The following is a 15,834-nucleotide window of genomic DNA, read 5'->3' as shown; positions in this document are numbered from 1 at the left end:
AGGGAAATATCATTGACAATTGAAAAAATTAACAAGAATTATTTATCAAAAAGAATTGACACAGTATCAAAAAGAATTGACACCGGACTTCACGCAATCTATAAGACGTGTCTCATAGGTAACAGATATTTTGACAGAAATTGTACATTTTATTCGTGCGTGTGGCAATAAATATTGCCACTTTAGCGCAACACATTGATAGATGATGTACTGTCTTCAAAACTTAGAATCATATCAACAATTTATATCATCTATCATTCATAAAAATTCAATTTTCCATTTTGTAGATAGACTGACAAGAGCATGTCTAGGTCTGATTACAAATAATAAAAACATTAGTTTCACATTTATCTTTGTCATCAAGTGATGACAAAGATAAATGTTATCAAATTATACTATCAGTTGTCCTCCAATTTTCAAAGCAGCACACATAGCGTAGTGAAGAAGGAGTATATTGCTGACATGTACTGGAACAAAAAAAAATTTACCCAATCGCCTACTTCCACATTTTATTTCCATTCAAATCATACAGGTTTCTCTACCTTCGCATAATACTCCATAGATAAATACGACATCAACTCACCTATAGCTATTTTTGGCGGATTTTGACATCTTTGCATCATAAAAATTGCGTCCTTGTTAAATGTCTGAGTTTCGAATCGAGGAAGAGTTGTATAATGCCCAACCAACTTTCTCGTTCTTGATAATCATAAAAATTCAATGTCAAAGTTAAATCAGTAAATTATGTACAATACTTACTGTTGCGGTCAAATTCTGTGCAGCCCATGCAATACACAGGAGTACCCAAGCCTACGAAAGTTGAATTCAAGCAAACTGAACCTTTTTAGCGACTGGTTCATTCTACCAGAAACAGAACCAATTCTGGAATAGTGGCAAGCCATGGTACATCCTCACCCCGACTATATGAATTCCTCCACATGCAATGGATATCGTGTTGATTGCGATTGTCCATGCTACTATGGACCGCACGATCTTGATGGCTTCTTCAATGTCCCTTGATTCAGGAACGGCATAAGAATACATTATAAATTTCTGATTGAGCTGTAGAGAAGAGTCACAGACATCAATTTTTAACGAGTCACGGCTATTAACACTCTCAACCAAATCAGTCTCCTATTACTACATTGTGAAAAATTTCTTGAAATTTCAGTCACAGTGTCATCTGAATTCTTGCTGTTCTGAGTTTGAATTCAAATTCAAATGGAAACATTCATAAAATTTCTGATTCATCTTGAAAATTTAAGAAAATTGGATTTTCCATGTTAAGCAATCATCAATTTTCTAATTAATTGAAATTTCAAACACATTTTGAAAATTAAACATTGCATACAAACAATGCAATGTTCAATTTTCAATGTTTGGCATTGCGGTACGGACCTGGAAATCAAGAATTACTTGAATATTCAAGAAATTAACTGACGATTCGTCTATAAAGAAATATAAAGGAATTTCATGTCACTTTGTCGTTGTTGAAAATTTCATGCTTTCTCTTGAAATTTTTACAATTGAAATTTCAGGAGTAATTTTGCACCAGTGTGCACTCTAAAAATTATTGGTCTTAAATGAAGATCGAAATGTTCTGAATTTTAGGATCGGAAATCCGACTTAAAATTTTGAAAAGCTAACCTAATCTAATATTCATGTTTCGGATTTTGTGGGACTCTTCACCAGTCATGTCCTCGTCATGAGTCCTCGGCTGCGATAATACCTACTGAGGATTTAATTCTGCACCAGCACCCCTTGTGATTTTCTATGGAAGTGTCACTTTTCTAAATAAAAACTCAAATATAGGAGGTTACGTTCAGCCTTCAAACCATCCGGTTGTCTGTCCATGTGCTATCATGTTTTTGGACGTTTTTGCTTCCGAATGGAACCCTTGTAATCATGATTTTTTTCGATTTCCTAATTTTGGGTGGGGATGTCTAGAAATGTCATGAAAAGTGAAAAAATGATGTTTTTAAAAAATGTCTGTATGTGTGCGCACATTTATGTCCGGTTGTCCAAAGCTGTCTCTATAACTCGAGAACGATGAACGCAAAGATGCTGAAATTCTGGCTGCTAATTGGTACTGCTGACATTTATGTAAATTTATGCTAAATTTCAGTTCGATCGGTTGAGCAGTTCCTGAAATATAGCGATTCCTCAAAAATCGTTTTTTTTTTTCAAAATACTCATGATGATACCTATTTAATTGGATCGAAAAAAGACCATTCTACCCCGAGCAATGTAGTTTTATTCTCGTTTTTTCATTTTTTTTTACTGAAAATGCTCGTATGCATGATAACTTGAAAAATTGGTATGATTTTAGGTCTTATGATAGCAAAGTTTGGGATTATAGATGAACGGAATCGGATCATTAGTGAGAAAAACTCTTTTGCTGAGTATCTCAAAAACTATTGGTCCGATTTCATTTTTTTTTTCAAAATGTCCGTCTTAATGTCATCTATCTAGATCTAACAAAATATGTGTACCATCCCATTAAGAAGTTTAGAGATATTGACTTTTTCCCATTTTTTTGGTTGGAATTCACTTTTCCGCATTATGACATGGATGAAACTCAGGGAAACCTTTTGAAACTTTGGCCTATAGTTAGGATTGTTAAGAAACATTCCAATATCAAATTTTAGATCGATATATTTGATTGTTCTTGAGATGGAACAATTCACCCAAAATTCATGAGAAAAAGAAATTCATTCATTCATCACTGGGATCGGCTTTAAGATTTTCAAAAAATGGTAATCCTTATGTCTTCATTTTTTGAAAACATATATTGATATCCATTCGGGAGCCTACTACCAATGAAATTGGTAGAAACAAAAATAGGAGAAAAAAAATACGTGAAGAGTAGCAGTCGTATGTAATCTGTCAAATGGCTTCTCTTGCGCTGCTTGTTTATTGTGTTATTGACTGACTTTTATGTCGAGTTTATTCTGGAGGGTGCTTTGGGCACTGGTGCAACGTCTGGAATGTTAGTTCGCTCTGGAGCTGGCAAGGGGTTCTTATTTGTGAATTTTCGAACCTCATCGCTATTTGGAGGTTAGATACGTATCGTGCCCTTGTCAGTTTGGAGGATATTACCAAACGCAGACTGCCCCGAGTTTGCTGTACATGAGTACAAACCGCTCGCCTAGACTTTGTTACCTCCGCCCACGCAGTACGCCCTCATCCTCAGCGACCCAACTAAAGACAACGCAAAGAGTTGGAAGACGGCCCAACGCTGTGGCACTGGCTAAAGCCCCAAATTCTCCACGGTCGATTTTGAATTTCTTATCGTCTATTTCGGACGATTCACGATAAACCAAGAATGGATAAACCAAAGCTAGGTTAGGTATTCAGAATTTTTTTTATTTAAAGGTATTCAGCATTTTAAGACGGATTGCCGATCTTAAATTTCCAGAAATTTCGATGTTAATTTAAGACTGAGCATTTTTAGACTGTAGTAGATCATAATTCAAATATAATTGGTATCGAGAGGAAAATATTTCAAAGCCCTAGCAAAGTATTCATTCCTAATTATCCCACTATCATGCGAAATGCTCATTTCATCTGAGCTATCAGGATTAACAGTCATTCTCTGGTCTCAGCTTTGATTTGGACCGTGTAAATAGCAGCTATGCAGTAAATGAGTCCGTTCATAGAATCACGAAATGAAGTAATTACCATAATATATGTTGATGTGCGGTGATGCACTCTGTAAATTCTTGGGAACAGGTGGCGTTCTCAACTTTTTCAGCGAGAAATTCTAGCTGAATTGTTCCATACCAAAGGAGCAGACACAATTGACAAATAAAAGTGCTGTAACAGTAGCATTGGTTACCTGCCAGTACTTCCAATGTGAAAACCGCATTACAAACAGCATGTTTATGAACTGCAAAAGGATACTCAGCTATATGAGGGAATGACTGATCTATTATGAAAGGACCAAACACATAAGCTACAGTTGCACCAAAACCGGACATATAGCATCGGAAGTAAAGAGGAGCAAATCGCTTAACGTATCTCATCAGTACTCCTCGTTCGTGGTAATTAGTATTCTTCACAAATGTCTCCATCTCTTCAATCAGATACTGTTGAATGAATAGAATAACGCATTAGAATCATTACTCGACCAACAAATGAACTTTTTCATTGGGTTAAATTTTTTAATAATGACACCAATGTTCACCTGAAAACGATGATAATGATGTTTCGCAATAATTGTCCCTAATCCAACTAGGATCATATGCAATGCTTGGTATAAGCTCTCAGTGAATTTAATGAAACTGCTTCAGTATTTGTATGTCGTACTGACCAGCGGGAGGACGTTTGCTACGAGTACAATGAAGGAAAGCCACTAACCAATTTTCTGAATAATCTTGGTACGTCGTGTTCATTTAATACTCGGAGGCCATGTGAATAGAATCCCCATTGTTAATTTAGTCTACTGGATTACAAAGTCTGGAGTAAAATCTTCACGCATAACGGGGCTGTCGGTAAATCCGAATGACGAACCTGATTACACTGATTATAAGTATTGCAGGGTATTTCTTGATTACAAATGATTGCGAATCATCCTACTCATTGCATCGAGTAACTATGAAGCATTGGTAATCATGCAAATCACAAACATTAGTAGACTGTTAGCAAAATGAATCTTTTATTTAAGCACAGGTTGCCAATTCGTAAAGGTCATAAGGATCAAATGAAAGCCATACCAAAAGTTACATGGATCATAAGCACAGCGATAAGAATCACTGAGAGTCTAACATCATGGGATAAATATTGATTCACATCATGATGTATAATCCTCCTGCAATCTATACGACACATTAATCTTCTAGAGTTTATGCCCGCCATGAACACGGGTGGATACCAAGAAAAGTTAATCTAAAAACATCATAATTTGATATCAGTAATTAGAATAACTTCACCGATTACTTACAAACTACACTGATTTTACTGTGACTATACTTCGATTACACTCCCGACTGGCACCCTGATTACGGATATGAAGTATGTAAAGTTTAACGTAGTGATGTGCCTCAAATGTTTTCGTGACGTGAACATGTCTTAAGGACAGGTGAACATGAGCATTTCTAAATTTTGTAATTATGATGATGAATCATTTCTTTCAAAATTTAAGGATATTATCCATTTCCCAAATATGGAATATTTCCATGTTCGAGAGTAATGCTGTTGTTTGTAAGGTTGATAGCGGGACTTGAGACATCCATTGTCTTGATGATTGCAGAGAACCAATTGCAACTTATATGACGGAATTAATCAAACTGAATGTGTCTTTCACACTTGAATTATACTTTTCAGAAAGTTAAGACACGAAATTAGGACTCACAATAGTCAGAAATGAATGTCACAAGGGTAATAAATCAGGTTTAGAAATGATTACACCAAATTATTGGAAAAAAAGTAATTTCCATATGTTTTATGTTCATTTCATACATCAAATGGGAATTCCATAGATTTAATTCCAGGTAAAATATCATTGACATAAAATTCACTGCGACCAATTTATTATATTTATATATATTTAGATGCACTTCGATGTATAGGACGACGTCTGATAATTAATTATAACAATAGCATGATTAAGTGGTGATAAAAAAAACTTTATATCAGATTACACTATCAACTGTTCTTCAATTTTTGAAGCAAAACACGTAGCATAGTGAAGAAAGAGTATACTGCTGACATGTACTGGAAATGAAACGAATTATTCCCGGAATTGTGCGCCATTAGTTCTTTAACAATAGTTTGATCTCCACATATGAACTTGAAAAATTGGTCACCTCGCGAGAGATTTGTCGCCATGTTCTTCAGACTATTAGGTGTATGACTTAATTCTCGGCCCCTAGATTTAGTTGATTAGAATACCTATTTCAATTTAAAAAATTTCCCGCAATAAAGGGCATTTTGAAGCACCATCTGTGAGCTATCAAACTACTTAAGTCCGATTGGGATCCGATTAACACAATCTCAAAAAACATAGTAAATAAAAATGTCGTTCGACAAGGAGCACTTGAGGCACTCCCTTCTTTTCACCTTCCAACTTGGAAAAACTGCAGAAGCACAAGAAATGATTTGTTCGGTCTTGGGAGAGAGTGCTGTATCTTATAGCACATGTAAAAAGTCGTTTAAAAAATTTCGGGATGGAAATTTTGATCTCCGGGATGAAGAACGTCCCAGGCAACCAAAAAAAGTTGAGGACGAGGATTTGGACAACCCACTCAATGAAAATCCCTGTCAAACACAACAGGAGCTTGCTGATACTCTTGGAGTGACTCAATCAGCTATTTCGAGGTGTTTAAAAAGAATTGAGAGGATACAGAAGGAAGGTCGTTGGGTGCTCCATCATCTCACCTCAGAAAACAAAAGTCGACGCTGTGAAATTGCGATGTGCCTACTGACCAGATTCAAACAAAAAGACTTGTTACATAAAAGTGTGAAAGTCGTGGGTTTATCCGGGGGAGCCGTCAACGAGTACTGCAAATCGAACATTGACGAGAAAAAATGGTTGTTGTGTATTTGGTGGGATTCCAAAGGTGTAACCTATTATGAAATGCTTGAACAGGGGGAAACCATCACTCCTAAGAGTTATCAGGACCAATTGGTGAAATTGAGTGATACTATTGAGGAAAAGAGACCTTTTACTGGTAGTGGTACGAGGCAAGCAATTTAGCTACAGGACAACGCGCGGCCAGACATAGCAAAAGAAACCCTGAAAGTTATCTCCATGTTGGGCTGGGAAAGTCTCCCACATGCGGCGTATTCTCCAGACCTTGCGCTTTCTATCACCTTTTTCGGGCGCTACAACATCACCTGGTGGATACCCAGTTCCAATCTCCTAAAGAAGTCCGGCAGAGCATTGATGACTTCATCGAGTCAAAAACACCATCTTTTTTCCGAGCCGTAATGGGAGAACTGCGTGCAAAGTGACGGCGATTATTTTGAAGATTAGAACTGTATTCTTTTTTTATAAATAAATGTCAAAATTGTCGAAAAAAAGCCGAGAATTAAGTCGTACAGCTAATATATATGTTCCTTTAATCGTTTATTGCTACTTTTACTATTTTGAAAAATAAATGAAAGAATAAAATAATATCTTTCGATACCAGTGAGCAAAAGTATCTTTGGGTTAAAGAACACATTTCCGACGAGTGTACAACCCTATTTTTCATCACAATGTGTGGAAAGTGGGATTTAGCACATGCGGAACGTCCATAAAATTTTACTTTAGGTACAAGTGATGAAAAATACAATAAACTACAAATTTAGTTATTCGTGCGCAAAGCGTGCGATCCTTTTCTAGTGGTAAGAAACAAAAAGACGCGCTGCGACATTTTCCCCCTGTGGTGACCAATCTAAGATTAAAATCATCAAGTTTTCAGTACCTTTGCATAATACTCCATGGATAAATTTCCCATCAACCCACCAATCACTATTTTTGGTGCATTTTGACATTTCTGCATCATAAAAATTGCATCCTTTTCCAATGTCTTTGAATTGCGAATCGACGAAGAGTTGTACAGCGCCCAACCAACTCTTTCACTCTGAATAATCATAAAAAAATTAATGTCAAAGTTGGATGAGTGAATCAAGCTTGCTAGAATGATAGCTCACGGCTGCGGTTAAGTCCTCTGCGGGCCATGCAATAGAAAGGAGCAGAAGAGCATAAGCAATTTGAATGAGGGCAAACTGCACCTTCCTAACGACTGGTTCATTCTACAGGAAGGTGAATCATAAAGTCCAGAATGGTAATCATCACTTATAACACCAGAAGAGCTTTAAAATTATTGGGTATTTCTCGATAGGTTCGTTGCAAACGATTGAAGGAGTCAAGATTTGAAGTTAACCCACTGACGAACAATTTTATCCCCACTACGGGTGGGGATGAGTGAGGGATGACATCCCCACGGATGAGTAGCGAGCGCGCGAACAGTGCCGTAGCACTAAACACGCGTTTGAATACATGAGTCACAAATATAAAAAATGTTTAAAGGAATTTATTAATAGATAGCACGAAATAAATTTAAGGAAGAAAAGAAGCAATTTGAAATAATTGCTGTCAAACTCTAAATTATGAATAGGATTTTCATTTTCAACGTTTTCGTTGTAGTTTTCATTAATTTTTTTCTTTTTCTTTACTGAAAAATCATCTGGATTCAATTCACAATTTCAAGGTATCTATCTTTATTTCACATGTATACCAGGATTTTCACATACACTTTTCAATAAACTTTCTCATTCATTTTTCTTTTTTTAGGTACTGACTATTGAGCACTGACACTTTTTTTCCTCTCATTATTTGTTATCTATCTATCAAAACTTCTATCGAAATACGCGGTAGCGTATCGGCCAAGAAAAATTTTGACCGACTGAGCAAAAAATCACGACAGAACTTCCCCCTCCAATACCTCTGAATGATTTACATTCGGTATAATGAAAACAAGATGACAAATCGGGAAAGTGTCATTAGTTACATTATATAAATCGCCTGAGCTTTTCAACGGTGTAACTATGGTATTTTTTGGATTAACAGTAAAAAAGATACGCGCATAGCAACGGGTTGATATTCACATTCCCGCGATTCACATTATAAAGTCGGAGAATTAAGTTGTAACGTTGGCAGCGCCGGTCCAACTGAGCCTCATGTCCAACATTGAAGTGTTGCCACCAGTGCATTTGAATGTGGGTTGTGATGTTGTTATAGAGAACCACGGGAAATGTTCTTCTTCACGTTAAATCACTTATTAGAATGAAAACAAAAAATGGACTCGGTGCTCTATTTTGTTTTCTCTCGTCGAAAATTCGAATTTCATCCAGCCATATCTATATTCACATGCGGACCTTGGACATAAAGGTAGTTTATGCACTGTTTGTGAGATTATCGGTTTATTTGGAATGTAACAAAAGTGAGATGTGTCGAAAATATTGTGTGATTAAGTATTGAATGTCCGTGAATATTAAATTCGAAAAGAAAATATTTATTTTTCTCTGAGTGTAACAGAAAATGTTTTCATTCCGTGGAAAAAAATCCCTAAATTAAGTGACAGTGAAATGCGAACAATTTTGTGATTATTTAGGAAAAATTAGTAGGAGGCAGTGGGATTAAATGGAAACTTTGAACCCTTTTCAAAATGTTGATGTTTTATTGAAGTGTTGATCAAATAGAATTTTTTTTTTAAATTAAAGTACAGTCAGCCCCTTTGTAATAAGCTTAGACTGAGCTCAATCGATAAATTTGTTCCTTGGTTATAAATATTGAAACAAGAAGTCGAAAGAGTCCATTCCACCCAATGTTTCCCTAATATTGTTAAAAACAAAAAAAAACGAAAACAGATGTTTTTGTAAAAAAAACTGGGCCATGAAAAAGTTTTGTTTGATTCTTACTGGAAAGTCGAAGTTTTTAAAAAATACATAGAAATAAAAAAGGAAGCCAAGTCAGGAATTTTGAATAAATGGTGATAGTGCACAATCAGGTTTCAATAAGAAAAATAGTTCTCAATTGGATAAGTATTCTAAAAAAATTCTCCATGAAATAAAAAATCAGTAGGAGCAGGACCAACGTTCTTGGCGCGGAGTTTTTCAACTCACTGTCTGTATCAACCTAATTCTCCATCCTTTGTTCCGCGTCAAGGACGTTGGTTCTGCTCCTACTGATTTTTTATTTCATGGAGAATTTTTTTAGAATACTTATCCAATTGAGAACTATTTTTCTTATAGAAATCTGATTATGCACTATCACCATTTATTCAAAATTCCTGTCTTGGCTTCCTTTTTTATTTTTATGTATTTTTCAAAAACTACGACTTCCCAGTAGAAATCAAACAAAACTTTTTCTTGGACCAGTTTCTTTTACAAAAACATTTGTTTTTGGGTTTTTAGGTTACGTATTACGCGAGAATATTCAAAGAGCCTCGATAGATTTGCAATACTTACAACAGTCCTGGCGCGACAGGAGTGAGACAATAGTTACATGACCATCTCTCCGTAACACATCGCGCGGTGTGCAGTGATTGGCCATCACACTGATAAAGTTTCGTACGGTTTAGTTTGCCACTCAGAGGGTTCAAAAATGACGTGTGTAAAGCATGAATGATTTTTCCATAAAAAATTGACGACTTCGTTTGTGTGAAAAGAACCTTGAGGGAAATACATGAATAATTTTGATGAGATGATTTTCCTATGCAAATTTCACCTAAGGGAATAGCAACTTAAGAAGGCATTGACATTTTAGTTATGAAATGTTTGACTTTTATCCGTAAGACCTTTCGTTTTTTATGTATAAGCAATGGGAAAAATTATCAATTGAATACCGTATAGGCTATACTAAATAACATCGAGTGGAGAAATATTCTATTGGCTGAAATTTGAATACGAAAAATTATCAATATTACTCCCTTACCCCTACTATATGAATTCCTCCACATGCAATGGATATTGTGGTTAGTCTGATTATACAAGCTGCCATAGGCCTCATGATTTTGATGGTTTCGTCAATAAACCTTCAATCAGAAGCAGCATAAAGATATAAACTAAATAGTACAACATTTGTGAAATTAATAAGGTTCCTAAGATTAACAGCATAAAATTCAAAAGCCTAAGAACATACATTTCATATTGAGTAGTAGATCAGAATTCACATATAATTTATATTCTTAACAAAAAAAAAATCCGAAGCCCTAGCGAAGGATCGATCGTTCTCGGATTTTTTTCCCCTGCGAAAAATCCCCCGAAAAAATATCCACCGAAAAATTTTCCCCAGTAAAATTTATTTCCACGAAAAGTTCTCATATCCTCAAGAAAAAAACCCATGTGGAATTTCCCTGGAAAATATTAAATCAAATACATATTTGAACACAGTAGCAATTCATGTTCCTTGAATGTAACACAAGTCAACTAACCTGATTAAGGATGAAATCGCATTAAAATTAAAATATACATATTGGCATTGGTCAGCAAACAATGAATTAGTTAAACAATCGCGTATAAAAGAGCGAAAAAATGAAATTCAATGAGCATTTTCTAAAAGAAAACTCCCAGCAAATTTCCGCATAGGAAAAAAATAGTAAGGAAAATCAATTTCAAATAGACGAACTCGCCTAGGAAAAATTGACAGAAAAAAATTTTCGATAATTTTTCAATGGAGAAAAAAATTCCGGCCACTAGAATCGATTCCCAGTATCGTGTCGAGTTCTCTTTTCATCGGAACTACCAAGATAAATGATAATTATCTACCCTTAGATTTGATTGGGACCGAAGGGTTATTCACTAGTGAAATCACTGTGTCACTCTGGGATGAAATCACATGAAATCAATTCTGAAATCACGTGAAATCAGTGACATCATGTGATTTTATCAATTGTCAATGATTTCATATGAAATCACTTGCGATCTTTTGAAATCACTTGTAATCACCAAAACGGTGAGATAAGAAATTTTATTTTGAAATATATAGAAAAGAATGAAAATAGTGTATTACGTTACAAGTGTAAAAACGGAAAAATGTTAATACGAGTGGGGTTTAGTACATTTCAGGGCGAGTGCCATGGGATTTTTTACTCGCGTGGAAAAAAACCCCATGGCACTAGCCGTGAAAGATATTTTTCCGCAGTGATTTTCACTTTTACGAGTTTGGGAAAGGGCCAATACCAATCCCCGAACGAGGAAAAGTGAAGATCAGTACGGAAAATGTTTTTAGGGACATTTGTAGGAGCCACCCAGCCGAGTGATAGACGACATGAACTAAGCCAAGAGGGCACCAGCCAAGCCGAAGGCATCAATCAATTTTTCTACCTATCACTCCCGTTTGATCCCTTTCACTGTCCCTCGTAAAATGAGTTCCTCGTTGCAACTCGTTCGCAATTCACAATGTCTTATTTCTTACCCCGGTCAAGTTTGCTCAATTACCCTGAGCCAATTGCGCAAATAGGTGAAATCGAAAATTTGAAATCGTGAAAGGGGGGACAAAATCCTATGAAATGACTTGAAATCATTTGAAATCACTTGAAATCAGCAATCATTGTGTGACGATATTCGGTAGTGAATAGCCCCTCGATTTGGATGATGTAAATAGCAACCATTCAGAAAATAAGCCAGTCTATCGAGTCTCTTTGAAAACGTACTGGAATCAAAAAATAACTTAATTACCATAATACATGTTGATGTATGAAGATGCACTCTGCAAATTGTTGAGAATCGGTGACATTTTCAATTTTTTCAGCGAGGAGTCGAAGTCGGATGATTCCATACCATACGAGAAGACACATTTGATAAGTAAAAGCAATAACACAGTAGCATTGGAAAGTCGATATCCCTTCCAATATGAAAACCATATCATAAGTAGGATGTTCATGTACTGGAAAAGGGAACTCAGCTATGTTTGGGAATAGCTGATTCGTTACGAAAGGGCTGAATACGTAACCCGCAGTTGCAACTAAACCGAGAATATTATATAGGAAATAAAAAGGAGTAATTCGCTTCGTGTAATGCATCAGTACTTCTCGTTCATGAGGATTTGCATTCTTTACGAAGCTCTCCATCTCTTCAATTAAATACTGTCCAATGAATGAAATATTGAATTAGAATCACTATGGTGCAAAGGAAAATGCTCTTTCATTGGAAGAAATTACTTTCAAACATCCATGCTTACCTGAAACCGATAATAATGATATTTCTCAATTATCATCACTATTAGAACTTGAATAAAGGTAGATGCTGCGGATAAGCATTCAGTGAATTCCATGTGTTTACTACATTGATAGTCAAGGAAATCCACCAACCCATTTTTGAAATAATCTCCTTCAGTCGTGTTGTTTTTAAACTCGGTGGCCATGTGAATATAAACCCAGTTGTGAACTTAGTCCATTGAATTATAAACTCTGGCGTCAGTTGTTTACCCATAACGATGCTGCCGCTCAAATTGAATGATAAGCCTGATTACACAGATTATGAGTATCGTGTTTTTTTTTATTACGTATGGTTACGAATCATTCCATTAATTCTAGTCTGGTCACCCTACACTAGGCTTTTCCGATCTTCAGTAAAATATTGATACGGTGTATCGTATCGAATTGTATTGTTTGATATTGATACGGCAATGTATTGCTCTAGCATATATCGACACACAAAATATCGATAGTCTCCAAGCTTTTAGTGGGAAATATGTAAAAAAATACAATTTTTTTTTCTTTTCCAAATAAAGTATTTTGGCCAATCTTTCAGAAATTTAATATAAAGAATATGAAACAACGAAAATGAAATTATACAATTATATAATTGATGCATTATTTGTCTTTTTCATTTTTTATTTCTACTAATTCCATTGGTAGTAAGCTTCCAAATAGATCCGCAGAAATTTAGTTTTTTAATTAAAAAGTGGCAATTTTTATTGCAAACGTTCCCTTGAAACGTTTGACCCTTCAAAATTGAGAATTAAATTTCGGTTTTATCCTGTGGGATAGGCATATCTATACCCCATTTTTAAGACATCTTTCCATGTGAAAATCAATGATAGAACAACAATATGTCATTTTATGCAAAAAAAAACGTTTTTTACATCAACTGCTCTATTTCAAAAAGTATTTAATCGATCAATCTGAAATTTTACACAGGAGTGCAAGTCGATGATACTAACTAGTCCTCAATATTTTAGAACTTTACCACATTCTTCAGTCATGTAATGGAACGTAAAATCAAATTTCAGACAGAAAAAAATAGAAAAACCGCATTATCTCAAAAACTTTGTTGGAACGGATATATATTGTGACGAGGCACATTTCTTTATTTTTTATTATTTTTACACACATTTTTCCCCGACACACACAGCCCCCTAAAACGTAAATCCCGCCACCGTTGGTTACCCTTTCCCTAGCTTTTCTCCTCGTTACCCCTCTACCCTCGCCCCTAGATTCAACGACGAACAGCCGCCGAAGGAAGTCAGCAGTTCCGAACCACCTAGAGTGACTGAAGGAGCCGTCGCCCCCGAGAAACGCCCATGGATAAGCCTCGATAATCCACCGCCCTCGAAATTTACCACCGATACGTCCCTGGATCATGATCGTGGGCACAATCTCAACACCTTGATTGGCCCCGATTCCCCTCGATGTTGACCCGAAGGAACTCGAGATCTTGCGAATTCTCCCGAATTACGAAGGAGAAGAAGGAAGAGAGGAGAAAAGAATCACTCATGCTACCGCTGCCCCGTGAATTGCCACGTGCACACGTGAATTAATTAATCGTGAATTGGAAAGTTGCCCCTGAAGTTATTTTGGTGAAGAAAAGAGGATTATTGGATGGATTGAAGTCCATTCCAAATGTCGCTTTGGAGCCCCTGGAGTCTGAAGGAGGAACGAAGGCCCTGAGGACTATTTTTGAGGACTTTTCTAAAGGAGGACTTTTCTGTGAAGCCCTTTTTGGTCGACGTGAGTACGAGTTATCTCCTTCATTTTCCCCCTTGCCCCCGAAAATCATCCCATTTTACCCCCCCCCCCCTCCAACGGTAAGCCTACACATTCCTTTTCGTCCGCCCAGTAGAGTCGTTAATTCATACATCTTTTCTTACTTATTCCCCTCGACACGACTAGCTTCTCCCCAGTTTTTGTGAATTAGAATCATCCCTTTGACGTGTACAAAAGTTGCCTGGCCTCCTCCCCCACTTCTCTAGATCTCGAGTAAAGGCCTTTTTTACGTCTTCTGACGATCTATTTAATGTAAAGTTCAGAGAATATAATTCATTATTTAAACTAAACCCTTCATTTGCCCTCTTTCTTTAATTACCCTCTCCTCATTTCAGGAATTAGTTTATTGTAATTAAGGAAAAGGTCACATTGGCTCCCGACGTGGGGCCAGGCGCTAAAAATTGAGCGTATTATTTTTCTTCCTCCCCAATCTCCCCCCTAGAGTCGCATTCCATTCCCATTGTGTGGCTCACTGTTGCGGGTTTGTTATGATGGCGTAAGGCCGATAGCACTAGCCCGATATACTCATCTTTATATTATATTGTACGTTTCGAAATTATATAACACATTTCTCTCTCGAGTATTTCTTCTTCTCGAATATCTCGGATTATTGTGTCTCCCTCAAATCTATCCCCACTCAATCTGCCCCTGAATATCAATTTTGTTATACTCTCGCATTATATTTCTCTTCTCCCGTGTTTTTCACAAACACGACAATCCCCCCCAAACCCCTCGATTCCCCCCGCGTCATTTCAACATTCTCCCGTCGTTTTTTTTTCAATTAAAATAAGTAGACCGAACTTCCGTGCCAGATCATTTAGGTTTCTTTTTTCCCCGACAAGAATTTTTTCCCCTCACCCCTCAGCATTAAATTAAAAATTCTTAGCGTAGAAATTTCCGAGATTTTTCTTCTTCTTTGGTGTTTGGAATAATTTTTCGGACGTAACGAAGAGTAGTTACCCTCATTTCAGTTCCCTTTTTCCTATTTTCTCCGACTTTTCGAACATGTAAAGGGGGACTCTCGAGCCTTATTAAGATTAGCCGTGAGATATCACGGGATAACCCACGGGTGGTTGTTTTCTCCGAACTTCTGGAGATTTGAAATCACGCCAAAACACATTTTTCTTTGTTTTTGAACATTTTGGAAATTTAGAAACGTTAACAAGATGACCCCGAGACCCAACGCCGACCCTATATCTGCCCCCTGGTTTATTACCCCAATTCTGCCCAGTACACCCGTCCCCTCCCCCTCCACCGAGATTTCCCATTATCGAGAGGAAGTCAAACGTAGATTTGAGGAACTGGGCCCCTATGAGCAGAGAGCTTTACTGGATGCCCAGAGAGTTAATATTTTTGG

The 15,834-nt window shown here is 36.6% G+C and overlaps 2 pseudogenes; both read right to left on the bottom strand.

Annotated features, from left to right (window-relative positions):
* Nucleotides 1–398: 398 nt before the first annotated feature.
* Nucleotides 399–4,480, bottom strand: LOC114841734 (annotated as a pseudogene).
* Nucleotides 4,481–5,646: 1,166 nt separating this feature from the next.
* LOC114841730 lies at nucleotides 5,647–12,921 on the bottom strand (annotated as a pseudogene).
* Between the last annotated feature and the right edge of the window lie 2,913 nt (nucleotides 12,922–15,834).

The sequence above is a fragment of the Diachasma alloeum genome, unplaced genomic scaffold (assembly GCF_001412515.2).
Source record: "Diachasma alloeum isolate Michigan unplaced genomic scaffold, Dall2.0 Dall_scaffold_00196, whole genome shotgun sequence".
NCBI lineage: Eukaryota > Metazoa > Arthropoda > Insecta > Hymenoptera > Braconidae > Diachasma > Diachasma alloeum.
This window is presented reverse-complemented; position numbering and strand designations above follow the sequence as displayed.